The sequence below is a fragment of the Sciurus vulgaris genome (assembly GCF_902686455.1).
Source record: "Sciurus vulgaris genome assembly, chromosome: 16".
In the NCBI taxonomy this organism is placed as follows: domain Eukaryota; kingdom Metazoa; phylum Chordata; class Mammalia; order Rodentia; family Sciuridae; genus Sciurus; species Sciurus vulgaris.
The window spans coordinates 50,306,978-50,318,700 of record NC_136477.1 but is presented as its reverse complement, the minus strand read 5'-3'; positions in this window follow the sequence as shown (position 1 = coordinate 50,318,700).

The window sequence follows — 11,723 nt, the reverse complement described above, 5'->3', positions numbered from 1 at the left end:
TGCTTCCTGGCTGCCATGAGCTGAGCTACTTTACTCCTCCACACCCTTCCGCCATGATGTTCTACCTTACTTCAGGCCCAGAGCAAAGGAGTCAACCAACCATGGTCTGAACCTCTGAAACTGTGAGCTGAAATAAGCTTTTCTTACTCTAAATCATTCTTGCTGGGTATTTTGGTCACTATGACAGAAAGTAACCAATATTCTCCTTCTTCCCCAAGTTGCACCATGTGAAGTCATGAGTCTGATTCAGATTCTTTGGTTCATTCTTCATTGATTTATTCATTCAGTGAGTCAATAACTGCACATTTACTAGATGCTAGGTACCATTCTAGGTGTACAGGAAAAATTCCTTGTGAGTACCCAGTTGGATTCTCAGGAGCCAGCCTAAAAGATTGCTCCTTTTATGACATCTTAGGGAGTGAGGTATGAGATTCCAAATTGCCAAATACTGCTGAACAATTCTGGACTCTTAGGAGTTTACTCTTCCCTGGCCTTCAAGCACAAAGGTATCCTTTACCAAAGTGTTGGGGGTGGGGGAGGTAATCCCCCCAAACATGTCAATCATTACTTCATCTAGCCACTTTTATATTTTAAAAAACATATATCACAAAAGTAATTCATGTTGATCATTAAAATTAGAATAGAAGATTAATTTAAAAATTCTGCCACTTAGAAGGATTACTGGGAACACTTTGGTGCACTGTCGGTTCATTTCTATATGTACATACGACATATTTTGCCTGCTCATTGCCACTGTGAAAGAGGACATTAAATCTGGTTGCAAAAAGAGAATAAGGACCCTTGGAGACCATCCAGTTAGACACTTGAAGCAGCCCTTAAATACCACATGTTCACAGGGTTAACGGGTAAGTGTTTTATTAAAATGTTGCAAAACCAACACACACTTCACAGTAAGAGATGCTTCCGCATGATTCCCCCTTAAAGGAAGGAAACTCTAGCTATCATTTGTGTCCTATGGAACAAATTTCCTCACTGCTCCCCTGAAGGTCACAAATAACGCAATGAAAATGGCATTGCCCCCAAAGGAAAGGTGTTAGCCTGTCTGAACACTTCATTAAAAGTCAGTTCTCTGTACTCTTCCCTGTCCCCTCTCCCTCTCTCTCAGAGCACAACATGAGATCTAACTTGTTACATTTCTAAGAGCACAATACAGCATTGTTAACTATAGGCACAATGTGGTCCAGCTGTTCTCCAGAACTTAGGCGGTTCACAAGGCTGCAACTGTATACCTGCATACCCCCCGACCCCCTGGTAATTGCCATTCTATTGTTTCTGTAAGTCTATTTGAGATACCTTATTGTTTTAGCCTGCTTTTACACTGCTAAAGGACCCAATCAGCACAACTGTAGAGAAGGAAAAGTTTATGTGAGGGCTCACGATTTCAGGTCTCAGTCCATAGCAGGCTGGCTCTATCCTTAGGGGCTCGAGGAGAGGCAGAGCATCATGTCACAAGAGAGTGGTGGAGAGAAGCCGCTCACTTGATGATCAGAAAGCAGAGAGAGACTCCGTTCACCAGATACAAAATAAGTACCCCAAAGCCATACCCCCAATGCTCCACCTCCTCCAGCCACACCCCACCTGTCTCCAGTTACCACTCAATTAATCCCATCAGGTGATTAATTTACTGATTGGGTGAAGACTCATAACCCTCTGAACCCTCTCGCGTAGTCTCACACATGAGCTTTTGGGGAACACCTCACATCCAAACCATAACGCTTATATAAATGGAATCGGGCAGCATTTTGCTGTGCATGGTTTATTTTACTTAGTATAACCTCCTCCAGGTTTATCCATGTTATCTCACATGGCGGCGTTTCCTTCTTTTATAAGACTGAATAATATTCCATTGTATGTACAACCCCCTTTCTCATTATCTGCTTATCTATTGGAGACTTAGGTGGTTTCCGTGTCTTCACTAGCATGAATAATACCGCCACTAACATGAGAGTGCAGCTACGTCTTCATGATCCCCTGCTTTTAATTCTTTGGGGTATATGCCCAGTGGAGGGATTGCTGGATCATATGGTCCTTTCAGGGAACTCAGCACCCAGGAATCAGCCTGCAGCCGCCCTACTCCCCGCCTCTTCTTCCCACACTGTGTTGATTGGACAATGGTCAGACAACTGGGCCAATCAGATCCTCCCACCGGGAAGGCCGAGTTCAATGTGAGAGCCAATAGGCGGGTTGACCAGCAATATAGGCAGGAGCACCAAGCTCCAGGTGGCTACTTTGGGTTCACCTGAGGAGCCCAGAAAAAGACTTCCAGGACTCATTCGAGCATAATGCACCTGTGTATCCAAGGGAGGGCCCTAGAATTGGTATTTCACAAATATTTTAGTCAATTCTGAAGTCATGTCAAATTTGGAGACCACAGTGAAAGCAAACTCACGAGTTCCTGCCCTAAGTCCCCCAAGGCGGCCCTGATTCTTCCTTGGATTCCAAAAGACCTCGGAAGTTTCTTTCAGTGTCGTTGTGGACGTCTTGTTGCACACTCTTGCCTCCTGGACCTCTGACTCTCTGCACACCTGTGGCAGTCGGCCGGCTGTTTGCAATCTGTGCTGTTCTCGCGGTTCCTCTGCCTTTCTGGGAAGGAGCCTCTTGTGTTTGGACAAGAAAGTGTAGTTATGTACAAGGCGCGGAGTGCGGGGGAGGGGGTCCCCAAGAATAAGACAGCTCATCTGAGAATTCCAAATTTGAACAGTGAGAACGTCCCTCTGTAATGTCTATTTCTGACAATTCCTCTACTAGTGAAAGACAATGAGGGCCAAAATTTCTCTTTGGAGTGTTTATTGAGTACCTACTGGGTTCAGGTATGGTTCTAGGCCAGTGCTGTCCAGAACTTTCCAATGATGAGAAATTCTATAGCAACACTGTCCTTTCATGATTACAAAATGTGGATAGTTCCATTGAGGAATGGAATCTTTTCATTAATTTAAATTGAAATTGCTCTAGGGGGCTTATGGCTCTACTCAGTACCGTTTTAGAGATTTCACCTAATTAAATCTGCAAGGCAGGAAGCACCAGCTTAGTTTTATAGATGAGGAAATTGATACTTAGAGAGGAAAAGTGATAGGCCAGCAAGGATTCAAACCAAGGCAAATTCAATCCAAGATACAAGAACTGCTCCACACACCGAGTAAAACTTTGATAGGGCATAAAATAAAAGTGAACATCCCATCTCTCAGGCATCGGTTCTGTTTTAGTTACTAAGCCAAAACAAAAAGGAAAGCCACAGAGCCGGACACACACTATCAATTCCGCCTAACCATGCAGATGATCGGGCCAACCGTCTTGGCCTCCGACTCCAGCCGTGCTGGCTCGACGTGGGCCTTGTGGTCGAGTATGTTTTATTGCATGGTGAAGACTCCAAGAGAGCTCAGCCTCCAGGAACAAAAGTGATTGCAGGGTGAAAGGGAAGGGGGCCAAGAGGCCGTCCCTCCCATCGCCTAGGGTGGACACCCCGTCCATCAAGCTGTCTTTAAAATACAGCACCCTGTCGTGGGGAGGGCCCACGGCCTGGGAAGCGTCTCCATCCGCCTCCCCCACTCACCACGCCCAGGGGACCCTTCTTTTCTGACAGTTACAGGCAGCCATTCAAATCACATTACACTGTAAGTGGATATACAAATCGTCAGCCCTAGTGAAATTGAGGAGAGGTGAAAATACTTAGAACTGGCTTCTTGGTTTTCAAGTCCCCAATCCAAGTGGTTTAAACCTCTCGTGGGAAAGGGACGTGGAGGGTGGGTCTTCTGCCAGCGTAGGATGCCAACCCAGCCTAGGGATTCTGCCCTGGTTCCCCCTGGAATTGCACCTATTAGTAGACCAGCTTCTCCAGGAAGGGGTGGGTCATTCTAACTTCTGCGCCCGGCAAAAGACCTGGCACACAGACGCACTAGGGACATGTGGAATGGAAGAATAAGCCCGGAGAGCCCCATGCTCCGGCCGAATCACGTCAGTCAGAAGAGGCCGTAGCAAAGGAAATCCAGCTCCATGCCAGAAATTCCTCCATTAAAGACTTTCTGGGGCTGGGACCAGGGGGTGAGAAATGCTCTTTTTGTACCTATTCTCTCAGCGAACACAGGCCCATGGAGACGCTGAGCCAAGCAGCAAATTCAACTAGTCACAGAGTTATCTGCCACCAAGTGATGTACCAGGCGGCTCTCTCTGGGACAGAAAGGGCTCCCAGCCAAAGAGAGGGCTAAGGTGATAATGTAATACCATTGTCAAGTGATGGTGTGGGTTGCTCTCTGCACAAACCACTTGCTGTGTAATTCTCTCCAAGCCCCTTAATGGGGGACAGGGTTTACCCCTTTTTACCAATGAGACAATCAAAGTTCAGAAAGGGCTGAGCATGGTGGCACACACCTGTCACCCCAGAGACTAGGGAGGCTGAGGCAGGAGGATCACGAGTTCAAAACCAGCCTCAGCAACTTAGCCAGGCTCTAAGCAACTCAGAGAGACCCTGTATCTAAATAAAATATCAAAAAGGACTGGAGATGTGGCTCAGCAGGTAAGTGGTTAAGCGCTCCTGGGTTCCTTTCCTGGTCCAAAAAAAAAAAAGGTTCAGAAAGGTCAAAAAACTTGGCAGGTGTTTCTGATTCCCAAGTACCTTGTTTACTGGTGCCCCACCCCATGCTGGAGAGGCAGCTGGGTGGGATAGGATGCATGCTGAGTGTGGGCGGGAAGAGGACCTGCCAAAGAAGTGTCTTCTCAGTATCCTGCCAGGGCCAGGCTGAAGCAATGAAGGCCTTATTTTATTTGTTTTATTCTCTAGCACCTGAGTTTAAGGTCCTGTCTTCCAGTTCAATACAGGATCAGATTCCTGGGTTTGATTTCACTGATCACGCTCATGGGACCCTTTCCAAATCATTCCTCGCATGTCAGGGGATGGCCCAGAGAGGACAAAGGATTTTCCCAAAGCCACACAGCAAAGTGGTAGCCAGAACCCAGACAGTGAAAGTGTTGGGGGAGCCAGACTCCAAGTCTGGGTCCAGGATTCTCTCCACCTCGCTCGGCTCACCTACAGAGGTAGACCCCCTTGCCTGATAGCCATGGAGCCCTCCAGTAATTTAAGAGTGAGGAACTCTGATGTGACTTCAAATGGGAAGAGAGACCAGGTGACTTTGGGTCAGGAGTAGAACCTTAGGCTGCCGGCCTTTCTGGGCTTCCATTTTTCTCTCCCCTGTAACTTAAAGGCTCTGGATCCTTGTGGGAGGGCACAGGCGATATAATCAGAGAGACCCAGCTTTGCTTCCTACTAGTTCTACAGTTTGAGGAGAGAATCTTCTGGAACTTCTCTTTCTTCATCAGTAACAGGGGAAGAGTCACATTTCCTTTTATCAGATAACACAGGAGCAAACAAAATAATGTGGACACAAATACCTAACAGGAAGCTCAATAGATGGGTTTAGTTTGTGGGGCCCAATAAGCCCGTACTGTGTTTGAGAGGTGTTATTTTCATTTTATAGAGGAAACTGAGGCCCAGAGGAAACTTGGTGGCTTGCTCAAGGCACAGCTTGCTACTTCAAGAAGCGCTCTGGGACCCGGGCTGGGTGTGCTGAGGACGCTGGTCCAGGACCCCGGAGCTGGTCTCACCTAAGCTGCATCCTCTCTCTTGCCAGCCTCGGAGGCTTTCTCTGTAGACCGGAGGGAAGTCCCCACACTGCTGGCATCCCAGGTCTGTCCTGAGACACAGGAAAACATTCTGCAGCCTTTCCCATGGAGGGGGAGAATTGGCAAGTCAGCGCTGAGGCTACCCTGTGCTTCCCGGCCGGAGCTCATCAGGAGCCCTCAGGAGCCGCCTCCCCATACCTTGAAGGGAGAACCCTGCGATTTGCTGACTCAGGGAAGTTCATGATTGGAAGCCCAGGATGAGATGAGAAGGTGGGATGCCAGTGATGGCCACTACCATCACTCCACCTAGTCCATGCCAGGCCCTTTGTTTATGGGATTAGCAACCTCACCATTGCCCTATCACATTGTCACTGCTCCATATTATAGATAGGAATACTAAAGTACAGAGAGGTGAAGTAACTGCCCAAAAGACACAGCTAAGAAGAGCAAAGCAGAGAGCCAGACTCTTTTTGACTGCCAATCTTTATCATGCTTTTGGAGATGTTTGGGGGTGGGTGGAGAAGTGGATCCTGTGGCTGCTCTCCAGAGGAGATAGAGCACCACTGTTAAACATAGAGCCCTAGCCCAGGGGTAGACTATATGAGGACGGCTGTGGTGTCTCCCGTCCTGTGCAGATGTCCCTCTGCAGTGTGACTTTGTCATCCTCCCTCCACTTTAAATCACAGCTGTCCTCAGACTGCTTTGGACAACAGAGGGCAGTGGAGGTGATATAGCATAACTTCCAAGTCAGCCTCAAGTGGCCTCGAAATTTAAGTCTCACCTTCCTGGACTCTGCCACCACGATGTGAAGGAGACCAGACTAGCCTCCTAGCAATCACAGTTCAGGTTGCAAGAAAGGCCCAGCCATGCCAGAACCAACTGTGGATCTGGGAGTGAGGCCACCTGGGTTGATAGTCTCCAGCCCATGTGGGGCCCCAAGTTGAGACCAGCAGACTTTCCCCGACTATGGCAGCCCGAATCACCGACCCACAGACTCATAAGCAAATGCAATGGTAATAGCTGCCAGCCACTGAAGTTAGGTATGGGTTGGGTAGTGTGTTTTCGTCAATAGCTACCTGATAAAGTGATTGACGTTATTTCTCCCAGCCTGTTTTCTCATCTGTAAACTGGGGACAATGTTGGATCCATACTTAAAAATTTGTTATGCTGAGTATATAAGATGAAGCACAGAGTCTGGCATAGCGTTGGTGCCAGCAGCTCCAGTTGGGGCCTCTGAGGCAGTTATAGCCATTGACACTGGCATAGAAGAGGTGGCAAGCATTTGGCTAGGATCATCTCAGTCACAGCAACGTGAGGCCCCTAGGTTCGGTTGGAAACCTGGGACTGGGGGCGGGGTTAAGCTAAGTCAATGCAACACCAAAATGTCCCCAAGATCATATAGGCTTTGAGATTTCATTGCCAAAATGAGGGCCAGGAACCAAGGCACTGAGGAAGCCAGCCCTTCACAGGGTTTTTAAAGGCCATCTGGACATGCCCAGCCCTGCTGAGAACCGTGGCCAGCTCCTGTTCCCCAGGAGGGAGGCAACCTCCCCATCTCATGGAGGCCTGCCTGCCCCAGAGCTGCCTCATCCCCTACCACCTCCTGCTCCTGCACCCCCACCAGCTACCCCCAGACTCCCCTCCTGGGATGGTGGACCACAGCCTCTCCTACCCTCCACCTGTGCTCAAATGCTCTGGCCCACCCTTCTCCCACTTAACCCTTGAGAACCTGTATCCATCTTTCAAAGCTCAGCCGAACACCCCTTTCTCTGTGGAGCCCCTTGACTCCCCAGGTCCGGGCTGGTCTTTCCTCCTTGGCTCTCTGTGCCACCCTGCCCTTCCCGAGCTTTGAAACTGTGACTGCTGTTTATTGAGCACAGGTGCTCTGGGTGGGCAGGCATGCCATTGGCTGTGCTCACCTCTGCAACTCTGTCCCCTCAATCAGTGCCCAGCACACAGTAGGTAGTCATTAAAGATGCCCTCCTACTACGTAAGGACTAAATGGATATGAATTGGGGAAGTCTTTAGAGGAATAAACAACGACAACAACAACAACAACAAAAAAAAAAATCAGAAGCACGGAGAGGGGAAGAGACTCGCCCAGGAGTTGTGTCACCATCTCGGCGCGGGTCTGTCCGCCTTGAATGAATGAGCCCTGTTTTCCTAGGCGGCTGGGAGGTTTCCCAGGTCGATGGAGGAGGGAAGGTTCTTGCTGATGAACATATCCAGCTTTCCCAGGGGATGGAGTCTCTGGATGCAATGGCGTGCTTCTCAGGGGCTGCTGTCCCCTGAGGGTGAATCCATGGGTAGGAGACCCCTGTGGCATTTGGGAACTCCATGACAGCTTCAGGAAGTACCAGGAGGGGCAATGTCATAATGATTAAGTCAGATTCCAAAACCTCAGTGACATAAAATAGAACTTATAATATAGTTACACCCCGGGGCCAAGGAGAGAGTTTCTGGTTGGGTCTGGCTGTTCTTCCTGCGGTGAGTCAGGAACCCAGGTCTCTTCCATGTTGAGGCTCCATCAGCCCCTAGGACTTCAGACTGGTGAAATCAAAAGACATAGTGGAGAATTCATAGTGACTTCTCAAAACCCTGGGCTCCAAAACGGACATGCAGCACTTTACGACAACTGGTGAACCGTGTCCAGCCACACTTGGATGCAAGCAGACAGGAAATGCAGTCTCTGGTCAGGCTGTCATGGTCCTATGACAGCCCCACCTCTATAGAGGGAGAACATGAATATTTAGTGGACAAGTCAGCTCATGGGTCAGACAGAAGATCTCCAAACTTCCATTCTTTCAGTTACCAAATGAGGGCCAGAGATTCTTGAGACTCTTAAGTGAGAGGAAAGATAAAGCCCTTAGCAAGTGCCAGAGAGGAATAAATGCTTATCAAAAATACTTGCTTCAGTGCTTTTATTTTTTATTTGTTAAGTTAGTAGAAATGAGATTTTTCTGAAGACAATGGACAAAAGGCAGCTGGACCCTCTCTTCCCTTCATCTGCCTCCTCCATATTTGATACCTTCCCTTGCCCCTCTTTCTCTCCTCATTCTGTTTCTGTGGTCTGTCTTTCTGTCCCCCACCTCTTGATACAAGTTTCAGGACTCTCCTGTCTGCCTCCCAGAGTACTAGCTTCCCCTTCTGTTTTGGTTTCGATATGAGGTGTCCCCCAAAAACTCATATGTGAGATAATAAAAGAAATTTTGGGGTGAAATGATTGTTACGAGAGCCTTAAGCTAATCAGTGCATTAATTCACTTGAGTGGATTAACTGGGCAGTAACCAGACAGGTAGGGGTTGTGGCTGGAGGAGGCAGGTCACTGGGGGCATGCCTTTGGGGTTCATATTTTGTCCCTGGTGAGCAGAGCCCTCTCAGCTTCTTGGTGCCATGTCCTGAGCTGCTTTCCTCCACCACACCCTTCCCCCATGATGTCCTGCCTCACCTCAGGCTCAGAGTAATGGTGCCAGCTACCTATGGGCTGAGACCTCTAAAATTGTAAGTCCCAAGTAAGCTTTTCCTCCTCTAAAATGGTTCTTGTCTGGTCTTTGGTTACAGTGTGCAAAAAAGCTGACAAAAACACCATCTTGTCACCCAGGCTGTGAAGTAGATTAGCCACCCCCATGGTGGCCATATGTCAGTAAGGAGGACAGACCCCAGCTCTCCAGACAGCATAACCAGGTAGCACACCCTCCTTCTTGGTCACAAGTGTCAAGCAAGCCAGGCAGCTCTTGACATCAAGGGAACACATGCCCAGAGAACCTGCCAAGGAAAGGGGTGCTCTGTACCAGCACCTCCAGCAGGCCCAGGAGACGGTAGCAACTGCTCAGTGAGGGGAAGTGGGGAGCGTCCTACCAAGTGGGAGTTCAATGGCACATTTCCTTCCTGCCGTTCTTTGATTATAGTGCTGCCAATATGCTAATGAACATCATACATCTCTCAGCGGGGCAATGATCATCATTCACCATTTCCCAAACTTGTCTGGCCATGAAACACTTCCTGCTGAGCATCTCCCGGGGTCTGAGAGCAATGGAATGCTCTCTAGAAACTGCAGCTCAGTGACAAGTACCCGAGAACAGAGCTCATGTTTAGCTAGGCCGGGGCAGGCTGGCTAGGAAATTGAGCTGATGATGGATTGTTTTGAAAACGAATTCCACCTTTTATTAAGTTGATACTACTGTGGGCCTTCTGTAGGTTATGTCACGTTATTTAAATATCTACCCAAAGCGGGTGGTTGCTTTTGTCCCTGTGCTTCAGTTGAGGATGCTAAGATCAGAAAGATTCAAGAATCTCGTGGAGGGGACACTGCAGGTGAGTAGTAGAGTGAAACCCAGGGAGGTGTACAACTTCCATACTTGTTAAATACTCACTGGGTTGTGATATGCTAGGTGGTTCTCTGCACTGAAAGATGAATCTGTGTTTGTTCGTTTCTCTGTTTTAAACTCATTGGCTAGCATATAAATGCACCTCATTTTGGTTTAGACCAGTGGTCTTCACCCAGGGTGACTTTGCTCCCCAGAGGACATTCAGCAACATCCGGAGACATTCTAGGGTGTCACAAATAGACGGATGTTATTGTCATCTAGAGATCAGGTATGTGGCTAAACAGCTCACAGTACACAGAAACCCCCTGTACGGAGACTTGACCAGCCCAAAATGTCAACGGTGCTGTGGTTAAGAAACCCTGACTGCAAGGAAAGACAGTGTCAGAGCACAAAAGCCTGCAGAGGCCAGTTAGTGACACCAACTACTGGCTCGTTGGACCTGCCTGGCCCTGTTCGAGAGGGAACAATGACTGCTTGGATGCAGCTGTCACTCTGTGGGCCCCATGACACATGAATCCAGGTAGCCAGCCTTTTCATTTTCTAAGCCAGAAACCCAAATTTGAATGTGAAAATACTCATTGTGGAAATGTTGGCAACTAATTTAAGTGTTTTTTGTTTTTTTGTTTTTAATGCCATGCCAGTCAAACAAAACCCTTCTGGAAGTGTTGGAAGTGTGATAGACAGCAGAACACAAGTTTGCAACCTCCCCAAACATGAAGGGTGCCTCCCCAGCACAGAGCCCAAGTTTAGGGGTATTCAAAGCAGCAGCCCCACCCCCACCCCCGGGTTCCTGGGCTGAGACCTCAGGCTTTTTCTCATGTCCCTTTCCTTCTCCTTTCTCCTCCTCACTGAAATTTTATTAAGTTCTTACCTCATAGAACCTACTCAAAACACCCATTTTATCTTCACAAAAATCTGAACAGGTAAATAGTCATACTCTCTCCCATTTTAAAGAGAAAGGATTCAGAGGCACAAAGAGATTATGCAACCTTTCCCAGGTGACACAGCAAGTGGCAGTACTGGAATCTGAGCCCAAGCCATCTGCCTCCAAAACCTATGTTCCTAACTATTAAACCTGCCTGGGACATCGTGCTGGATCTCCAAACTCGCACAGTGAAGCTCACGAGGGCCTTCTCCCTCTTGTAAGTCAACCAAGCAAGCATCAGTCACCACTGTGGTCAGCCGGGTTCCCCAAGTGATCCGAACCTCAGTTCCTCCATCTGAAACCGAGGTTTTCAACTGGGAATGATTGTGCTGCCCAGAGGACATTTGGCAATGTCTGGAGACATTTTTTGGTTGTCTCAGAAGGAATGGGCAGAGGTCAGTCATACTGCTAAACACTGCACAGGACAAAGAATGATCCAGTTTAACGTGTCAATAGTACCGAGGTTGAAGAACTCCGCTCTAAGACACTCACTGGCGACCATTGCAAGGAAAGAGACAAGGAGCAGAATATCTCACACACTGCTTCCTTTCTCTCCTCAAATCCTTCAACCTTTCTTTTCTTGCCCCGGAATTACATGGCAAACCCATTTCTCTGTGCTTAAAGTCTACATCCAAAAACAACCTCCCACTACCACATGCACATATTAGCAGCAGCCGCAGAGCAAATAAGAAATAGAAAAATTAGCAACAGGGAAAGAAAAAAGGAGTATTAAAGTACAAAATAAATCCTGGAGAGTCAGACGTAATATTGTGTAGAGGCCTGAAATGTTAGTGTTTTGTTCTGGACGCCCTAAGACATAACCCAGGCCTCATCGA